Source organism: Gopherus flavomarginatus, chromosome 14, assembly GCF_025201925.1.
Source record: "Gopherus flavomarginatus isolate rGopFla2 chromosome 14, rGopFla2.mat.asm, whole genome shotgun sequence".
Taxonomy (NCBI): domain Eukaryota; kingdom Metazoa; phylum Chordata; order Testudines; family Testudinidae; genus Gopherus; species Gopherus flavomarginatus.
The window spans coordinates 6574640-6596147 of NC_066630.1; the positions used below are offsets into that span (position 1 = coordinate 6574640).

The following is a 21508-nucleotide window of genomic DNA, read 5'->3' on the forward strand; positions in this document are numbered from 1 at the left end:
TTTGCTGAGAAGTCAGTTCAGTAACCATGTTTATTGCTTGCTAGTGACCACTAAACTCTGAGTAGCTGCTGTACTGTTCTGTGGGAACAGAGAGCAAAGAATACCAAGAGGGAGAAGGAAGATGCTAGAATAAAAAGTGGAAGTAAAGGGGCTAGCTATTGTATTGGAGCAAACTGGTGCTTCATCAGTGAAGCCTCCCTAATATCCTGCTCCTTCATAAATGCAGCACAACCGCCTCCTCAATGCTGCAGTATCGCTTCTGTCAGATGCAGGGTTTGCCCCGCAGAGATTCTCAGCCTTCTCCTTTCTAGAACCCTTTTCCCACTGAGTGGGGTGGGAAGGGCAGAGTGGTCGTGCATACCTCTGCTGTGGAGCTTCTCTGCACCGATTGTTTCTAGAGCAGGCTGGGAAGAGTGTTGATTTTTCAAAGAAAAGACTGTGTACATTCCAAACTTTGGATGAACCATTTCTGCCTGTTTCAAGGCTCCCACCCCCTCACTTGCTCTTTTGAATCCACATTTCCACCTCCACCCCCCATAGGGAGGTGCAAGTGCCCTAGAGTGAACAATAAAACTCTCCATCCGCTACCCTCTAACTTTTAGTGCTTTGCGGAGGATGGTGGGGGTGGGTTCCCGGCTTGTTAGTGATGCACAATTCACATAGCCCCTTGCTGGGTCGTGGGGGGAGAATGCTTTCAGACCCCTTGACGTTCCACCATTTACTGCACTGATGCTCTGTGGAATTAAAATGTCAAAGCCTTTTGGTAGCTCTGGGACGTGCTCCTTGCTATCTGCTCAGAAAATGGCATTATAAAAAAAAATCCCTCGGCGTTTGACCTTTCAGTGAAAGAGAGAAATTATTAGCTGAGTCAGTGAATATGTTGTGTGCCAGTTGCTAATTGGAGCTCAGGGGGTGAGGAAACTGACGAGCCTATCGTGATCAGTGGGGTGTGTGTGGGTGTGCATGCGTGTGGCTTATTTGGAGACAGATGCACGAGGATTCACACATGCAGCTCTGGTGGCTGCTGGATGTTGCGTGCTGAATTGCTTTGCGCACTGCGCTGAGCATCTACCCCTTGCTGTTCGCTTGCTCTCTCCTCCCCTCTCAACAGCTGCCTAGAGTTGGACGTTTCTCCCTCTCTCGTCTTCGTTTTCCTGGCACAGATCACCAGGCAAGTGGCAAAGCAGGTAATTTATGACTCGCGGTAGTTACAGTAATTGCTTTGCTTTCGAACGAGATCACTGGAGAGCTGGAGTTATTTATTTTAACTTTACTAAACTTAAAGATGCATGAAATGCTTTATTCATAGTGGAACTATCTGTCTGGTTTATGGGTTGGCACGCTGGCCGTCAGTACAGCATCTAAGCCCAGCATGCGAGACGATGCCCTAGAAGTGTATTGCTTCAGTTCTCAGACTCCTGAGTGGAAGAGGTAAACTGCTGCCAATTCTGACCAGTGTAGCTTGGTTATTTTTGCAGCGAGGCAATGCCCTTGCTTTGTTTTTGTTCTCTTTGAGGTTTGCTGATGGGGAGTTTAGTTGCATTGTTGTCTGGAGTGTGCTGTGCTTGGGAACAAAAACCCACTGATGTGAACCCTGTCAAAATTACACAACACACACACCTTCCTTCCTCTTTGAGCTGACATGCAATGAGTGCTGGGCAGGCACGGGGAGAGAGGTGTGCGTTTAGGGTGTGTGTGTGGATTAGGTGCACACGAGCTCCTGAGAGAGGAATTGTGGCTTCTTCAAGATTATCCATGGTGTTCCACTGCTTGTTTCCCACTCCCCTTGCTCCTGTGAAGTCAGATAAGAGCCTTTCTGAGCACTGATAACCTGCCACTGAACAAGCAGAACAGCACAGGGAACAAAGGCGCTTTGAGACTTATTCACCACAGGTAGAATCTAGGTGAGGTGAAAAGGAGGGGAAATGACTGAGTGCCAAAGCAGGGGCAGCCTTTGCCTTAGAGCCTGGCGCATGGGGGACAGCCTGGAACTGGAGAGATCCCTGTTTTTGCCTGAGAAGCGCCGCTTTTGCAGAGTGGTCTGAATTATTTGGTTCAGGGGGTGTGTGTGTATGTGAGATTTTTCTCTGTTCTCTTTCCACTGGGGATCACCCTTGCAAAACATTCTTGTCCCTTTAAAACCTTCTCATTGCACTAATGCAGAGGGCTGCAGATGGCTGGATTGCATTCCCTTCAGAGCCCATTGGTTCAGTGTGGAGCAATCCATTAGAGCTTCTCTCTCTGTCCTCTCCCTGGCTGAGAGGTACCTTTGTACACGGACGGATAGACTGCGTGCTGGCGTGGGAAAGCCATGATCTGAAATCTTATTCTGAGGCGTTGGCAGTATTGTGCTTCAGTGACAGGCTTCCAGCTTTGCTGATCAGCTTCTTGGAGTAATATCCCAGTAACTCAATAAAAGGCTGGAGGCAGCAGTTCAAATTAGTCAATGCCTGAGCTTACTTCTGAGAGCTCTAGTGCATGAAAAGCTTGTTAAAAATATTTTCATTTAAGGGGTTGCAGCTATGAAAATAGCTGGGTCATCAAATGGCTTAGCAAGGTCAATCTGGGCTCCTGCCCCTCCCCCCCAAAAAAAAAAAAAAAGTGAGGGGACTCAAATATCTGGCTTAGTCTCATATCTCCTCTGGATGCTGAAAAATATGTCCTGCTGGATGGAATTAAAGGGGAAAATTTCAATGCAGTGGAAAAGGTGGTCTAAATGGTGCTCTTGAAGAGCCTGTCCCTTTAAGAGATGTTTAATTTGTTTTTTTAAATATAATAAAATAAGAAGCTGGCATCTGATATCTGGTGTTGACATAATGGAAATTATGTGGTTGGGATGCACAAGAAAAGCACGAGACTTCCAGAATTTCAGGATAGCTCTCTTCATTACAAAATGCAATTAGCTTTACTAGTCAAGGCTGAATTAGCCATTTCTTTAAAAGAAAAGAAGTGGACTGGGTCACCCTTAAAAGGCAAATGAGTAGAACTTAGTTTGTGGAGAAAGGAATTCAGTTTAATGTGTGTCGGATTTATTCACAGATGGTGCTAATGAGAGCAACAGTGAAAGGAAGGGTTGGGTCTCCTGGAGATGATCTACCCATTTGGGGAAGCTGCACAGGGAACCTTTTAGGCCATGTCTACACTACAGTGGCACATTTCTGGCTGCCGCAACGTGGATGCTGCTGTGTCAGTGGAAAGGGTTTTTCCATTAATGTAGTTAATCCATCTCTCTGAGAGGCAGTAGCTATGTTGACAGAATGGTGCTTCCGTTGACCTAGCCGTGTCTAAACCAGGGGGTAATGGACCTAACTACGGTGCTCAGGGAGCGAGGGAGCTGGGTCTAATCTGATTTTTAAATATAGACCAGGGTTTAAATGGATTGTGAAGCTTTGATGTCCCTCTCTCCTGGCTTTGCCTGCATGTCAGCATCGCGCATAGACTGGCTTTTACCCACAAAGTTAGACGACGTTGTTACTAGAGGGTCGCAAGCTTTGTTGCTTCTGTTGGCTGGGCCCCTTGCACACACCTGGGGCTCCTTGCATCCCTCCCTTCCTCACCGTCCCCTGAAGCTCCCTGGGCACCACCCTCCTATCCCCCTCTGTCAGGGACTCCCAGCAACCTCCTACCTTCTTCCTCTTGTGAGGGGCCAAATGGGCCCCCTCCCCATATAGCAGGATCTCTGGGTACCCCCATCCTGCTCTTTCCCACCATGGAGCAAGTTCTGTGTCCCCCATGTCCTTCTCCCCCAATACCATTGTCTCCCACTGAACCTCCATGCCAAGAGCTCTGTGTGTCTCCTTATCCCACCTACTCACCGCCCCGGGCCTCCTGTTCCCTTCTTCCCTACCATGGCAAGGATTCTGCATCCCCCTCCCTCAGACCTTTGTCCCTCATTTCCCCACTGTATCAGGGCTCTGTGCCTCCCTTTCCCCACCATCCTTCTTTCTTTTCTCTATCTGGCAGGTAAGTCATCCAGAGTGTCAACATGTTAAACTGTGCCCTGGGCAGAGCTGAGATGGGAGGTGTGCCAGGCTGGAATGGTGCCATCAACCGGTTCTTTGATCCCAACGATTACAGACCTGGTTGAAACTACTGAGTCTGCTAACCGGATGCCAGGAGCTCCATGTGTCCCTCATTTTCCCCCTTGCCAGTTTTCTGATTTTTATCAATTTTTCCCCATGGACGCCTAGAACGTTCCCTGGAATTTTGGAACGGATTGGGTGCAGAATTCCATTCAAAAGTTGTCACGTTACAGGCAGAGAAATGCCACCAGGCGTAAGCCCTCCATTTGTTCGGCTCTTTATCTATGGGTGCATCTGTGCTGCAGCTCTGCTGCTACAGGGCGGACACTTCCTACAATGACAGGAAGGATTTTTCCATCATTGTAGGTAATCCCATTTTCCAAGAAGCTGTAACTGGGTCGACTGAAGGAGTCCATTGACCCAGCCACTTCTATGCCAGGGGTTAGGTCGATCTAACTGTGGTGCTCAGAGTGAAATTTTTCACACCCCCAAGCGACTTAGCTAGATCAACCTAAGTTTTAGGCACAGAATCAGGTCTTAAACTGTTCGTGTTCTCTCTCACCTGATCTGACAGCGGGTCCTGTGACATCGTGATCCCTTCCACAGGGACTTGCTCTGATTCTAGGATTCGGACGTCGCTGCCGGGTCCAGTAGGAGGGCAAGGTGTGTTGCAAGGGAGAAAGCTGGCCCAAGCCTATCTTTGTAATGGGCAACAAGAGTACGGAAAATCAGTGGCACAGCGTAGAGGGGATTTTGTTCAACTGGGTGGGTTTTTCTGTCCCTTCTATGGTGGTCTCTCTACTTGCCACAGTGCCTGAGTTGCAGGATAATATTTAACAAGTATATTGCATTCTCATCCCCACCCTCCCATGAAGCAAGTAAATGTCACCATTTTACAATTTGGAAACTGAGTCACGGGGCGGTGAAGCATCAATGGCAGAGCTGGTGGTAGAACCCAGGATGACCTGGCTGCGAGTCCCATGCTTTTAGGCTACTTAGACCATGTTTTTTAATACCAGGGACCGACTTACCGCCTTCCTAATCTGTGTCAGGGGGATCTCAGGGACTGGTGCCGGGGCATTGAGAAACACTGCACTAGACCATGCTGCCCCTGCCTGTGCATAGACACACCTCTCCGGGCAGTGCTGAAAACTGGCAACAAAATGATTCAAAATCCTGCCATGGGCTGAATAGGCTCGGCCTGATGGTGCACTGTTTTTTTGTTTGCACATCTATCACAATTGTTTGCTCAGTTGCAGGAATTGCCGTCATGAGGGCATGCACGTTTTTGCATGCGCCCGATGCTGAAAATATTGGTATCCCTGCATTTTGAGTATCGGCTTGTTATCCACTGTAAACTGGAGAAGCTAATGTTTCTCTTCTCGTAGAGGCAAAGTGAGGGTGCTGCAGATACCTGGAGGAATATTTGCTCACCAGGAGACTGCCAGCTGGCTGTGTCAGTGGTTGCGGAGAGCATGGGGGCAAGCTGCTATTGTGCCTGTTTTGTACTGCAAAGAAAGCAGTGAAAGGTTGCTTCATTTTAATTACAGCTTTTAATTGCCCTTGACTTCAGGGCTAGAACTTGGTCTCCATGGAGCTCGCAGATGTGAGTATGGGTTCCAGTGTCATAATTATGCAAATTGCACCGGCACAGAAGGGATGACTCAAGTTTATAATTCCAGTGATAAGAAGTGACACTGGTGGGCGGGGTCGAGTGGCCTTTTAAACAAACACAGATGGGGAGCAAAAGCAGCTGCTTAAATCACAGACGCTGATTGTGATGAGATGGGAGCAGTTTTCTGTCTTGTCTGATGTTGAGGCCTCGCTGTGGTGGGGCTTGAAAATTCTGCAGCGGGGCTGCGTTAATCTGCCCACTAATCTTTCACAGGCTCCCTGCGTCGCACCTACCTGTAGCGCAGTGTGTGTTTCATGTTCCAGGGCAATGAAGCATCCAGTGCCCTGCTCTGCTCTTTGTATTTCCATTGTAGTGCTACAGCTCTTCAGAATAATATACTCCAAGCTCCTGCAGCGTCTTTGTGAGGATCGCAAAATGCTGTGCTGAGCTATACTAACTCTCCTGCGAGATACATAGGTGATGTCTTGCATCTTCAAAAGCAATCTGTGAAGCAGAGAGAATTAGGGTTAGTGCACACCAGCCTTGACTTGGGCACAAGGGTCAAGGCTGTGCATGGACCATAATTTCTCTTGAATATTTGGGGCTTTATCCCCATTTTACAGACAGCTGAAATGCAGCCCAGAGATTAAGGGGTTTGTCCCAAAGTTGCAGAACAAGTTGTTGGCAGAGTTGGGAACGGAATCCAGGAGTCCTGACTCTCTCCAGCTTAGACCCCATTGCATACAGTAGTGGGCTTTCCAAAATTCAGGGCTTCACAAAGAGACTTGCGCTGTCACTGGTGCATATTAACAAGGATCTGCTGTTTGCTCTGACTCAGGGTATGGCTACACTTGAAACTTCAAACCGCGGCAGCGCTTTGAAGTGTGAGTGTAGTCGCAGCGCCAGCGTTGGGAGAGAGCTCTCCCAGCGCTGCACGTACTCCACCTCCTCATGAGGATTAACTTGCAGCGCTGGGAGCCATGCTCCCAGCGCTGGGGCACTGTTTACACTGGCGCTTTACAGCGCTGTATCTTGCAGCGCTCGGGGGGGGTGTTTTTTCACACCCCTGAGCGAGAAAGTTGCAGTGCTGTAAGCGCCAGTGTAGCCAAGGCCTCAGTATCCAACAGGGACCTGAAGAAATGCATAGTGGGGAGAAACATCCAGAGATGAATTGCTAAGAAAGCTAAGAATTGCAAGTTGCTGAGAGGTGCAGACTGCTCTCTGTGGGCCCACTGGCTGAGAGGAGGGTCTTACACCCAATGTTATCTTCTGCTTTCAGATACCTGGGTTGGCTGTGTGTGCTGCTAGGTCAAAAGCCTCTGACACAGTTCTAGAGAGGCTTAATCCATTTACCTGAGGGTTGCAGGGGAAAAACCTCCTCAATTTCATTTGTTTTTAAATTTGCCTTGCACAAAGGGCCAGCATGAGGCCTGTTCACCATTTAAGACTGTAGCTGTCAGTGATACGTGGTGCATAGGCCTGGTGCTGACCTTCCGTGAGCAAGCCAAGTATGAAGTCTCTTCCTGAGTGTGAAGGTCATGTCAGTAATTGTTTTATTTCCTTACTCTCAGAACCTTGCAGCGGGTGTTGGTTTTCCCAAGAGACCCACTTCTCTGCTGCCGACACTTGTTATGCAGGATTTCCTTTGGCTTTCTCTGTTGTTACCTGATGTCCCACAGATCACAGACCTTGGCAGGGTGACTCGGTTTCCTCTCTGTGCAGTCTAAACAGTTCAGCCATGGATGCTAAGTCCAGTTGTCTCTAGCTGGCTAAAGCACATCCTTTAAGGTTGTGTGTCCTGTCCTACGCAGATCAGACCAAGCTGCTGTAACCCAGTCAAGCTGTAACTATGTTGAACACGCCTGTTAAACTCCTTTTTTTTAATGTAAGGAGACTGAGCCTTGTGTTCCCTTTTAGAATTGATTTATTGGCCGAGAAGCCTTGTGCTTTCACTTTTTCAAAATGGATTGTGCTGTTTTTGTAAATGAGTTTTTATAAGCTGCACTGTCTTCCATTGGGGGGAAAAGGATAATTAAAAGTAACTTAATCACCAGATTGCTAGCATTACTTTGGCATCTGCATCACTTCCCCTCTAATCCTGCTCCTCTGATGGTTTTCCAGCCAGTAGTTTTCAGGGCTGCCCAGAGGATTCAGGAGGCCTGGGGGCCCCCCCGCCGCCGAATTGCCTCCAAAGACCCGGCACTTTGGCGGCGGGTCACAGGGCAGAAGGACCCCCGCTGCGGGTCCTCGAGGCACTTCGGTGGCAGGTCCCAGGGCGGAAGGACCCGTGGGTCTTCGGGGCACTTCAGTGATGGGTCCTGGGGCAGAAGGACCCCCTGCCGCCGAAGACCCGGCATTTCGTTGGCGGGTCCTGGAACGGAAGGACCTCCCCGCTGCTGAATTGCTGCCAAAGGCCTGGAGTGGAAGAAGCTCCAAGGGCCTGGGCCCCACAAGAGTTTTCTGGGGCCCCTGGAGTGAGTGAAAGACCCTGCTCCAGGGCCCCAAAAAACTCTCATGGGGGGCCCTGCGGGGCCTGGGGCAAATTGCCCCACTTCCCCCCTCCCGCCCCCCCCGGGGTGGCTCTGATGGTTTTAAATCTTGGTTTCTTTGTCTTCCTGCTGGGCTAGTGAATGAGCTTGTCTTTAAGTTCCCATTTCTCTTTAGTTATAACGTTAAAGTTGGTTCTGTACTTCCTGAATGACTCAAGGTATGACTACACTTGCAGCCATACAGCGCTGCCACAGGAGTGCTCTCACGGCAGCGCTTTGAAATGCAATTGTGGTCACAGTGCCAGCGCTGGGAGAGAGCTCTCCCAGCACTGCAGGTACTCCACCTCCTTGTGGGATTAGCTTGCAGCGCTGGGAGTGGCGCTCCCAGCGCTGGGGCACTGTTTACACTGGCGCTTTGCAGCGCTGTAACTTGCTGCGCTCAGGGGTGTGTTTTTTCACACCCCTAAGCGAGAAAGTTGCAGCTCTGTAAAGCACCAGTGTAGCCAAGGCCTATGTCTTCATTTGGGGTACTGGACTGTGGCTGTTCAATTGCATGTCCAGGCCCAGAATTCTCCTCCTGCTCAATTACAATCTGTAAGGTTTCGGGGTGGGTAATTCCTTCTGGGTTAGCTGCGGGAGTGGCAGTGTCTGACTGCAAAGGCCATGTCAGGAAAAGCCATGTCTACGTTGGAAAAGTGTGTGCTGAGCACAGGATTGGGAGCCTGGAAATCCCAAGTCACTGTCATCCTCCAGCCCATCCAAAATGAAACTTACAAAATGACCTCCTGGCCTGTTGCTGTGATTTCAAGTGCTATGCTCTTTGAACCCATCCACTGGCTTACTCCCTTTGCCTGCCACTCCATAGTGCTGTGACTTGCTGCCTTCAAGGATGTGCACAGCTCTGCCTGGGGTGCATCTCAGATCTTCTTTCCCATCGCATTACCCCCCTACCCCCCAGTGATACCAGCCTCAAGGCCTCCTTTGTTTCCTTCCCCTGCTGCCTCCTCTGTGCATCCCTTCATTGAACCACTAGCCACGGGAAGTCATTCCAACTCCAGCGTGCCTGCCTCCACCCTGTCCTCTGTCAAATCCTCCTAGACCGACTGCCCTTTCTAATGTGACCCCCACTGCCCTAACCCTTTGTCAGTCAAATGTAATGTTCTGTCTCAGGGGTAGGCAACCTATGGCACGGGTGCCGAAGGCAGCCCACGAGCTGATTTTAAGTGGCACTCTCACTACCCGGGTCCTGGCCACTGGTCCGGGGGGCTCTGCATTTTAATTTAATTTTAAATGAAGCTTCTTAAACATTTTAAAAACCTTATTTACTTTACATACAACAATAGTTTAGTTATATATTATAGACTTATAGAAAGAGGCCTTCTGAAAATGTTAAAATGTATTACCGGCATGCGAAACCTTAGATTAGAGTGAATAAATGAAGACTTGGCACACCACTTCTGAAAGGTTGCCGACCCCTGTTCTGCCTTAACCCCTTCTTCTGGGTCACCCAGTGCATCTTTCCTTCTCGGTGTCTGTTAGACTCTACATCGCCGGGGGCAGAGCCTGTTGCTGTTTGTATAGCAGGACCCCCAGTTGTGGAGCAAGACCCCATTGTGGTAGGTGCTGTACAAATAAACTCTCTGTATCTCTTGGTACCAACTCCAGCATCAGGCACTTGACAAACATTGTGCGTTTGAGAGCTGGTGATACTTTCATCTCAGGAAATACAGGGTTATTGCAACACTGATATTTATTCCATCACTGCCACGCATGACACTGTACTGCACCCCCCTGAGCCGCCGTGTTGGATCAGCAAAAGTCTTATTACGAGCTGCTGCTGAGAGAGCTGGGGTATATTTCATGTCATGCTTGATTAGGAAATCCACAGATGGCGGCAGCTTTTTTTCATTCTTAGATGCAATTTCCTCTCCAGCAGCTTATCTTTAGATAAATGGATGCAGTCAGATCTAGCATTGGCCTTTCGGAAATTTGATCATCGCTAAAGAGCTGTCAGGCATTCTTCTGGCTTTCTGTGCTCTCAGTGACCAAGGTTTATTCGGTAAACTCTGATCTTAACGTTCTTATGCTGGCAAAGCAATTGATTAGTAGCATAGGCCTTGTTAAAACAGATATAAAAGCTCCCACCTGTATCCAATTCTGGATGATACGTTTGAATAAAACACAAGTTTTACAGGGGTACTGGGTGAAATTCTATGGCCTGTGATATAGAGGAGGTCAGACTAGATGATTTAATGGTGCTTTCTAGTTTTAAACTCTACAAATCTATGAAATCAGAGTCCCTTCCTGGTCTGTCTTCACTTGGATTCTTTTCAAGCGCTCTCTGCTCCCAAAGCCTGCTGTCAGGGTAACTCAAAACTTTTCTTCTCAGGTGGTTTTATTGCAATATCCCCTCTAGATTTTACTAGCTTCTAAAGGGAGCAGATTCTCCTCTGGCCATTTTGTTTTCTGCCTGCAGATGGGAGGCAGCCAGAAGTTTTAAATGCATGGTGATTCAGAGCAGTAGAGGTTTTAAAGTTAGTTCTCGTTAGGGAGGGGAATGGTACCACCTGAATTAAACAGCCTTGATGCCCTTTTAGATGGAGACGGATCCCTGGTATCAGATATTGGGATGAAATTTGGTTCACATCCCAGGGTTCATGTGCTGTTCTTTGTCTCAGCTGTTTTTGTCTTTAAAATCGGTGGTAGGGGGGAATTTAATAGTACACTGGAATTAGCACCACTTTTGCAGTCTTGGCAGAGGGGTCACTGGTGGTGGAGACTGAACTACCCGCTTACCTTAGCGATGGTCCTTCCAGGGGATGGGGGAGGCCCACTATCCTGTGGGGAAGATGGCACTGCATCTGCCTGTCCAGTAGCTATGCTGGGAAAAGTAGAATCTGCAGAAGGCCCTACACTTTCCGCTGGCCTTGCAGCTAGTGTGCTCCGTTAGCCCTGTTGGAGGAGGCAGGTGTGATCTCGCTCCTCAGGTGTGTTCAGCTCTAGAGAATACGAGGGCCTGGTTGCTAGTCACTGATTCACATGTGGACTGGAACCTGAACTGGGGCTCATTGGGGAGGCAGCGGAGAAACAGCACACTGGACAGCTCCAGTGTCTTGCTTTTCACTGGCACCCTGGATGTGGTGCTGTGTGAGATGACCCTCCGAGACAGGCAGACTACATCTGTGGTTAGCTGGGCACATAAAGGTTGAGGTAACTTATCCCACTTGGTTTAAAAGGCCACCAGCTGGTCAGACTGAGCCTAATTGATGTAAGGTAGGGAATTGCCTACTTGCAGCTGGCATCAGTGTGCTTAAAAATACATTGTTCCCCTTGGAATGTTTTTGAGCAGTCTGGCGTTCCCTTGGAGCATTGTGCCAGGGCAGGAGTACCAGGGAGTTATCTAGTAAGGGGTTAAGATGTAACTTCCATTAGCCCACTCAGAACAGTGGTTAGGTCAGGCCCACCATGCACTGCTGCATTTGCAAAGTCATCAGCCTGAACTTGAAAGCACTTGGAAAAGATTCCCATTTCCTTTCCCCTTCAGGGTACTCTAATAATAAAGCAGACTCTGTTTGAGTGTCAGCTGGGGTTAGAAAAATCCTCTTATGTGGTGAAACCCACAGGCCCAAGGCAGCTGAATTTACAGTTGGCTCCAGCCAGCTATTTCTCTGCTGCTATTTCACTCTTGAGTTTTCAGTGGGAAGAAACTGGTTAGCATATGTATTCCAACTTTTCTCCATCTCTGAGGAGGCAGATGTACTCCTGGATCTTCACTTACTACCCAAGCAGGTTCGCAGCCAGCTCTGTGTACCGCTGACCTTGTTCGGCTAGTTGAACGATGTCATTTTTTTGTTTACAAAGCGGCCCTGAAATTGCAGAACCTAACAGATGTGATAAACAACCGGAATCTAGTTCATAATCCTGTAAATGAATCAATTGGGAAGTCCCTTTCTATTTCAGTTCACTACTGAACTCAGAATGGGAATCATAATCCAGTTGAAAAGAACCGTGTGCCTCTGTATCCACAGGCTTTGCTGTTCCCAGCTGTATTTTGGAAGTTGTGGAACATGTCTGATTTGATCTAAATTTGCCCATGGAATTATTGAGGAGGGAGGGAGGGAAATATACCCTAAAGTTAGGATCAGGGAAATGGAAGACGAGATTCTTGACTTTGATTCCTGACTCTGCCACTGACTTTCTGTGCTTCATAGAAGCAAGTTCCTTCACTTCTCTTTCCCTCTGTTTTCATTTGTGGAGCTGGTGTGCTTTTCCGCTTTATGTGGGTGCTAAGCTTTAATTCATGTTTGTAAAGTCCTTCAGGATCCTACAACAAAAGTGCTGAGCAGTGCTAGGAAGGGACCTTTCCCAAGTGTTTGGGATGGTCTGTTTTTTCAAAACATGATCTAGATTCAAACTCAGAGCAGCTAGAAATGTAGAAAAACTCCTTTTGTTGCTTAATGACATTTTATTAAAGAACAGTGTAGTTAGATACCCAGCGACCGATTAAAAATCTTTATTGGCTTTCTGAGGTCCCTTTCTGAGCCTGCTCGCAGAGACTGCAAGCCGATTAGAATAGAAATTCACCCCGTCTTCCAAAAGTTTGTTTTTCTTAATGCACAGTTTTAACAATGTTCATCTCAAACCTTCTTTCCTGGCTTGAGTGCTCAGCCCACACACTTCTATGTCCAGACAGGGGAACAAGCCACCTGCCTGAGTGAATCAGCAGATTCCAACATAGCTTATTCAATAGAGATAGCATCAACGCCATCTGACCATAGGTGTGTAGAAGTATGTTCTAGACCAGGGGTGGGCAATAATTTTTGCAGGGAGGCCACTCCACGAATTTTGGTAAGTCGTCACTGGCCACACATTTCTATTATATTAATGGAGGGAGTGTGGGATCTGGGAAGGAGTTTGGTGCAGGAGGGGGCTCCGGGCTGGGGCAGGGGTGCAGGACGGGGTGTGAGGTCTGAGTGCAGGAGGGGGTTTCTTACCTGGGGCAGGAGATTGGGGTACAGGAGAGGGTGCGAGGTGCAGGATCTGTCCAGGAGGCACTTACCACATGCTGCTCCCTGCCAGTGGTGCAGCAGGGCTCAGGCAGGCTGCCTGCGCGCCGTGGCCCCACATCGCTACTGAAAGTGGCTGCGGTCGGTTGCTGCTGGCACATCTGTGTACCCCTTGGAGGGAAGAAGGGCGGTGGGTCTCTGTGCGCTGCTGGTGCCCGCAGGCACCACCCTCACAGCTGTGAGGATGGAGATGGGCGATGGCAGAGTGTGGGGAACCCTCCCCCCCCAGGTGCACGCCGAGACATGCCAGCAGCAGCTGACAACTTCTGGGAGTGGCATGGAGCCACAGTAGGCAGGCAGCCTGCCTGAACGCCCCATTGCGCTGCAGGACATTTAGTGACCTGGAGATCGTGAGGGGGCACCCAAAGAGCCTGGCGGGCCAGCCAGAAATGTTAAACGGGCAGGATCCGGCCTGCGGACTGTATTTTGTCCACCCTTGTTCTAGACAAACGTTTGTTAGCCTGTTACAGTGCTTTGCAGGAAAACTTGAATTAAATGTACTGTGTTGTGCTAGATTATCCAGCAGATTCTTTACAGGCCTGACTTCTCCCAGGCAGAAGCCTGGCACTGCCCTGGGTACTGTCCTAGGATCTTTATCCTGCTGAGAAGTAGATGATGATGTCTAATATGGTGAGATTTGTATTAGCCAGTTCTGAGGAAAGTGTTCTTTCTAGTTGTTGGTTACAGGGAGATGTTTGAGAGGAGATTCCTGCTTTGTGTGTGTGTGTGTGTGTGTGTGTGTGTGTGTGTGTGTGTGTGTGTGATGAATGGCACACGGACCATGCTAGGCTGCTGGCTGTGCATTTCCAGCCATGTAGTATGAACCTTTTCAGTAGTTTAAAGCGGAACAGTGTCAAAATGAGGGATCTTTGCTCTTTATTTCTTAATGCTCAGCTTCTGAAACCTTGATTTATCTTTTGTCCCTAAACTGTACTTGCTCAATGCTAGGAATCTTTGCTTGCCCTTCTGATCTGCCTCGTACAGGGTTGACAGGACTCCGAGTGCAGGCTGGTACAGGAGACCCTATTGATCAGGCTGTCTGTGAATAATTGTGGTGAGATTGAAAAGTGCTCTTAATGTGTAACTGTCATGTTCCAGGAAGTGCAGCTAAATGGGAGCAAAACAGAGTGGGTAGGATGTGTTTTAAAAACTGTGAAAGTAGAATGAATTATATTGTGAAAGTAGAAAGGATTAAAGAAATGCTGTCTGTACCTTTAAGAAAAATGGTTGGAATGCTGCAATCCAGGTGTCAGGAATACAGACATTAACATAGAACAGTTGCACCGTTTAAGGGCAATTGGTGAAGTAAAGTATTAACCTTAGATCGATAAGAGTTAGTAAGGAAGTAGGATATGCATGCTGTACCCCAGGTCAATTTTACTGTTTTGCTTTCTTTGTCCCTTTGTCTAATTCCCGCTTTTTTATCTGTATAAATAAAATAGTTTGTGTATTGCATGGTGCTCACATTATCTGGATGTTATTAGCAGAGCCCTGTGCTAATAAAACAGAGTGGTCTGACAAACTGTGAGTCCTGAGTCTAACTTTGACAAAACCTAAATAAATACCCGTGATCTTCCTTTTCTAACCTTATCCTTATTAAGCAGCTGCCCTTCTAAGAGGCCGAGTCTCAGGGCTTGTCTACATCAGAAAGTTGCAGCGCTGGTGAGGGAGTTACAGCGCTGCAACTTTGAAGGTGTACACATCTGCAGGGCACCACCAGCGCTGCAACTCCCTGTTTGCAGCGCTGGCCGTACTCCCGTTTTGTCTCGGGTGTAGAGGATCCAGCGCTGGTGATCCAGCGCTGGTAATCCAATGTAGACACTTACCAGCGCTTTTCTTGACCTCCGTGGAAGGAGGAAGCCTCTGGTAATCAAGCGGGTCTCCTTTCCCGGTTTGCTCTCTCGTTCCCGGAGCCCCGAGCAAGCAGGTCTCCTTCCCTGCGGTTTGCTGGGTGGCTCCGGGAACGCGAGAGCAAACCGCGGCGAAGCGGGTCTCCTTTCCCGGTTTGCTCTCTCGTTCCCAGAGCCCAGAGCAAGCAGGTCTCCTTCCCTGCGGTTTGCTGGGTGGCTCCGGGAACGAGAGAGCAAACCGCGGCGAAGCGGGTCTCCTTTCCCGGTTTGCTCTCGCGTTCCCGGAACCCCCCTTGAAGCCGCCCAACAGCGCTGCAGTGTGGCCACATCTAACACCACTTGCAGCGCTGGTTGCTGTAAGTGTGGCCACTCTGCAGCGCTGGCCCTATACAGCTGTACTAATACAGCTGTAACAACCAGCGCTGCAAAACTTTAGATGTAGACATGGCCTCAGTCTTGCAGGTATACTGTATAAAACTTGGTTCCATATTTGGCTCTGCGTTCTGCAATGCATTTTTGTTGATCCTTTTCATGGAGGTTTCCTACATATTAAATTGAATTAGTGCGTTACTGGCTTTCATGGAGTGGCCAGATGCCCATCTGTTTTTACTGGGGGAGAGATCCTGTTGCTCTCAAGAGATTTTATTTCATTAAAGATTGAAATAAAAAGCATTATTGTAAAAAGAGCCAAGTATCCTGGCTCAGTGGCTGAATATGGTTACTCTGGGGGCACACACTTGCAGAACTGTTTCCAAGTCTTGTTTTAAGAATTCAGTCTTTCGCCAGAGCAGTTGATGCTGCTAACATCCTACTGCAGAACTTCTACCTGGGTTCTGCATTTGATTGCAGGTCTTTTCAGTCATTAGCTCTTGAAGGAGGGAGGGGGGGAACTGACCCTTGAACTCTGCTTTTGGTGGGTATCTAGGAATTTTGACTGTGCTCCTGCTCACTGAATGTCAGGCCCCTATCAGGGGTCTCAAGCTGGGTATCCAAAGTCAGTATTGCTTCTGAAACTTTTGGCTCGGTGTCTTTGAAAATTGGCAGACGAGGTCTAGAAAGCCTGTGGAATATGTGACCTGTGAGCGGAGTTAACCTGTGACTAGGGTAAATTTGGTTCTCCCAGTATAGGAAGGTGGTTCTCCAAAGTAAAACAACCTTTTGTGGGTTGTGGGATGTCTCTCAACTGAAGGTGACTCTTGCTTGTGGTATGAGATGCTGTGCATGTTGGAGGGAAAGAAGCCTGGCTTTATTTGTGGCAGGTTTGCCGTGTCAGTTTAATTCCTAGCATGCCATTCTGGGGAACAGAAATCCAATAAAGCAAAGCAAATCGCAGCCTTTAGATTGTCCTTTGTGTTACACTGGGCTGCCTCCTGTGTCTTTTTCGGTGGGAACGTTTGCATGTGACTTGAGGGGGGGGGGCAATGAAAAACAGCTAGTTTTGATAATATGTCCTGAGCATGTAAAAATATGGCACATCTCCATGGGGAGAGACGGGCATAAGTCACAGAACTAGCTGTTGAGAGTTTGTATCCTGGCCTGTCTCTAGTTAATGTGTTACATGGTCCGAAGCTGTTAAAATACAGTGTGGGATTGTGTGGAATAGCCTGTGGTAAACAAAGAGCTAGTGGCACCACTAGAACTCAGGCTCTGCACTGCTATGCAGAAAGGCCAGGTCTGAGTCCGCAGCTCACTCTCGGCATCTCTGAGGCTGGTGGAGAGACTTTGTGTGTGTCGGATGGTGATCCGTGTCGAAGTTAGACTCAGGACTCACAGTTTGTCAGACCACTCTGCTAATAACACCCAGATAATGTGAGCCCCCATGCAAGACCCAAACAGTCTTACTTATACAGATAAAAGGGCGCGAACTAAACAAAGAGAGCAGAATTGTAAAATTTACCTCTGGCACAGCATGCATATCCTACTTCCTTACTAACTCTTATCGAGCTAAGGCTAATACTTCACCTGGCACCCTTAAGTGGATCAATTGTTCTACCTTAATGTCTGCTTTCCTAACACCTGGATTGCAGCATTCTTTTCATTTCTACTGAAAGGCACATACAGCATTCTTTAATTCATTCTATTTCTTTAATATAATTCATTTCACTTTCAAATCCGCCTGGTGAAGCAGCGCTGTTCTCGCTCAGATGAGAGTCTGCTGTTACTGCCTTCAGCGAAGCAGGTGGGGAGCTGTCCTGGGTTTGGGGCAGGCTGTTAAAGCAGAGGGATGGGGTGGAGGGGGGACCATCTTGGTGTCTCCTGCAGCTGCTGTCTGAAGCCCCCTGAAACAGCCGCACTCTGAAGGTGCTTATTATTGGTGATTGCAGCTGGCCATACAATTAGCAGATTACTGGGTGTAGCTGCTGAGCAGCTGGCGAAGCTGCGTGGGTGGGACTAAAGGCTCTCTGTGTACAGAATGCTGTTCGTAATGAGCAGGTAGCCTGTCTCTCCCCCATACCTCGTCGCTTGTGCTTTCGGCTGGAGCTTCTTGGATGGGTCTGTGCTCCCAAGAAACAGAAATTCTCTCCTCTCCAGTGGTTATTCGTTGCTCCTGATTGAATAGCTGCAGTGTGTATGCAGATGGTTCCCTGCAGGGGCGGGGTGTCAAATTGAAAACTTAAACCAAAAGGGATGGAGGACTCCAAGGCTATGTCCACACTGTGAAGGAGGTGCGTTTCTTCACTAGGCTTAGCTGGCATGGATTAAAATAACAGTGAAGACGTGGCAACTCGGTTTTTAACTCAGATTAGCAACTCAAATTCAGCCCCAGGCTAGTCTATTGGGTTGAGCTCGAGCTGCTAACCCGCTGTGTCTGCACTGCTTCTATGTTATCTCGAGTTAAGAACGCCCCCGCTTTGCAGTGTAGACGTGCCAGGTATGTTGAGGGCAGGGTTGGGGATTGGATCAGGGAAGTGTTTGGGTTTGTAGAATGGGGCAGGCAGGAGGAGAGAATGCAACATGGTGGAGGGGCAGAGAGGAATCCCCTTCTGTGTGGGGAGTCTTTTGGAGGAACCTAACCAATGTGGACAGGAATGTCTGTCCGCGCTGGAGGTGATTGGAGTTAGTTGGGGGGTTCGCTGACGAGAGCCTATTAAGAATGGAGGGCAGGAGATGGTGCCATCTGCCCTTGGTACTGCTCTCGCTGGTGGCGACGTCCTGCACCCCGCAGGAGAGCCCTACGTCTGGAAGCTTTCTCTGCGGGGGATGAGACGAGTGGCCGAGGCGGTGGCCTGCTGCATTGGGTTAATGACAGAGAGGAAGAGGCAGCCATCTTTGAGCCAGGAATTGATCACAATGATCAGCTTGATGTTACTCACAAAGAGGTGTGAGAATCTTTCCCCCACCCCCCGGAGCAAGTCCCTGTTCTTCCCGGTGAAGGAATGGGATGGGCCAGGGGCCAATCAGCAGCAAAAGGGATTCAGCTAAAGGTCATCGCTCCCTGGACCTGGAGACTGACACACTCTGGGGATGGGACACCAGCAAACCGTTTTCCCTTTCCTCTGCAGCAGAAGGCAGATCAGAGAAGGACCCAAGCCCAGCCAATAGGCAGGAGTCCGCATTCCACACTCCTGCCAGCAATCAGCTAAAACAAATCACAGCAGTTCAGTAAAAAATTGCTCTGCCGGTCGGGAGGCAACAACATTTAATGGTGCCGTTTTTCCTGTGTAACTCTGGGTGACCAAGTGGGCAGACCTGGCCGTATGCAATGGCTGGAAACTAATCACAGATGCTAAAGCTGCTTATTGTAATTTGTTTTATTTAGATGGGCTAGACCCACCTTTAGAGACAGTTAAAAGGGTAGATCCCTGCCCATGGGGCCCGATGTGGGAGGGGAATGGTGCAGGTATACTCCTCCAAGCTCCACCCATTCATGAGATGCTGCTTGCAATAGACATCACATGTCCCCATAATATGATCCTCCTTTTCTTTTCTTCCATGCTTTAAGCAGTGAAATAGTTACATGTTGTTTGCTGTGTTGGTCCCAGGATATTAGTCAATTCCATGAAAGCATTCAAGCTCCACAGAACTCTTCTTCAGGTCTGGGATCTTTCAGCAGCTGATGTTGGTCCAGTAAAAGATGTTACTCACCCACCTTGTCTCTCCCGTAGTTACATGTTGGCATTTACGTGGCGACTATTAGGTTTCTCACAGGTTTGAGCTAGAGCTGGGGCCTTCAGTACATGATACCTGGGGAGATGACACCAGTGTGGTCCCGCTGGCTGGAGCAATGGTCCTTAAGAGACTGTGCGTGTTTATTTGAAATCAGGTTTCTGAGCTGATACCTCCCCCGTCCCCTTATTTCAGGCTTGCTGCAGGCTCCGGCAGACATTGCTGTATCAATTCATTCTTGCATGTTTTATTGCCAGCCACGTGTAACCTAGGCTACCATAGTGCAGCATGCTCCCTTCATCTCCTTAGGGTCCCTCTACGCCTGACTTGAGAGGGTGCTTCACAGCACGGGAAGACAGACACGCTAGCTCTGCTTGAGCAAGCATGCTTAAAAAATAGCAGCGTGTCCGCAGTGGTTTGGGCTAGCCGCCCGAGGACGTATCCAGAGGGTTGGGTGGGATTGCTGCCCACGTTGCCATGGCCACACCATGATTTTCAGAGCAAGCAGAGCTAGGACATGTCTGGCTGGGCTGGGCAGCACACTCCCAGCTGCTGTGCAGACATACCTGGGCCAGTGCGGGACCAGCTGTTCACATCTGCTCCAGCCGTTGAACTGAGGAGCCTGGTTCTTTAGCTCTGGCAGTAGTGGAACTGGTGTTTAGATCCTGAGATCCAAGGTTTGATCCTCATTGCCAGTGACCTATCCAAGAGCATCGCGTTACCGATCCGTGCTGGAGACTTAGGTTGAGATTTTCAGACAACCATTTATTTTAACAGGGGTTGTGTGGCTAAATCCTCTAGTTACTATTGGAAAAATCTCTCAATGTGATATATATTATAATTATGATGAAAGCTGAAATTCTGGCATATAAAACTCATCTCCCTGGGTAAAGTATCGGCTTGTTCAACCAGCCCAGTCCAACTCTAGGTTTACTAATCTAAATTAGATATTGATGCAGCAAGTAATACTGGTACACACAGGTGGGGAAAAGCACAGTGTTGTAGATTGCCACCAAGTAGGGGAGCAGGTGCCTGAAAGTCTGGCTTCGCCCCCAAAAGGTGAGGAAATGCATATAGTTCAGAATGCGTTTAACTCTGAATGACAAAGGAAGAGGCCAGGGCAATACCGGTATGGGCAAGTCTTTTAGGATGCAGACAGGAACTTATCTTAACAAGTGTGGTAAAGCAAGGGTTAAAAAGGTGAAAGAGCATGATTTGTGCTCCTGGGTTCACTAATTCCTACCCCAAGGAGAACAATTGTGACCACAACATGCCATTTGCCATCACGTTCACTCTGCTTGTGTGTTATACCCCAGTCCCCTAGCTGCTTCTGTCTTGTCTATTTCAGTTGTAAACTGTTTGGAGCAGGGATTGGGATTGTCTCGTATTTTGTGTCTGTACAGCACCTAGCACAATGAGGACCCATTCTTGGTTGGTCCTTAGATGCTACCCATAATACACAGGATTATTAACAATATTTTGAAAAATAAATGGTTTTACTATCTCAGGGTTTGCAGGCATTGGGGAGGTGGGGGTGGACTCAGGGCCTGAATGCAGGGATTTCTGTGATTGCCCTTTCTAGCTCTGCACGTGGCTTTGCACATGCTGTATGTCGCATGGGATGGGTGCGTACTTGCTCCTGTTGATCTGGGTTGTGGGGCCTGTCTCTCTCGCTGCTGCAGCTTTTCTGTTCGTACTTGGTTTGCTTGTCAGAATGCATTTGCTGCTGTCTGTTGCTCCATTTGGGTCAAACTAGCTCCTTGGGAATGAAGCTGCTGCTTCGTCTCTGATGTGGCGGGTCTTTCTGCAGGGCAATCCTTCGTTCGGTGCGTTGCTGGGAACAAGCTCTGCTTAGTTCATTCAGCATCCGCTGTCTGTGATGGGGTTTTAGAGAGCGTATGTGCATTGCATGCCCTGTTTAGGAGGGGAGCGAGAGCCTGAGACCAACGCTTTTGAAGAGGGGAGATGTAGAGCTTTTCAGATCTCAGTCCCTAGTAAAGCTTCATCTCCCTCATTTTGCAGGGGGGATTCCTTGCATCTCTGCAATCGAGGGGTGATGGCAGATTGGCTGTGTGATTCATCCATCTCTAGGAAAGCATAATGTAGCCCTTTCTCCTCACCTCTCTGGGGAAGGGCTGAGGCTTCTGCGTCACTTCTGCCATCAGGAGGGATTCTTGCCTCACCCTGTCATCTTTCTAAGGGGCCGTTACTCCTTACTGCTCCTTAAGGGTCTGCTCCAATGCCTGTTGCAGTCAGTGGAAAGACACCCGCAAGAGTTGGATTGACAAGGAGTTTCAGGGAGAAATGTAGAGAGGTGCCACGCACCCATATCCCAAAACAAATGCTCCAGGAGGTTCAG

At 48.7% G+C, this 21508-nt stretch overlaps 1 protein-coding gene across 8 annotated transcripts in view; it reads left to right on the top strand.

The window, feature by feature from the left end:
* The window catches only part of KIAA0513 (KIAA0513 ortholog), an 86634-nt gene that overhangs the window by 28711 nt on the left and 36415 nt on the right, over positions 1–21508 (top strand). Inside the window, exon 2 of one of the 8 annotated variants that reach the window (XM_050923231.1) lies at positions 1112–1187. The exons of 3 other annotated variants lie outside the window; for them this stretch is intronic. The gene's annotated coding sequence lies outside the window, so the exon portion shown is untranslated. Of the gene's footprint in view, positions 1–868; positions 1188–21508 lie in introns of those variants that run through there. 4 more of the 8 variants (XM_050923230.1, XM_050923235.1, XM_050923236.1 and 1 more) reach the window with 4 other exon arrangements.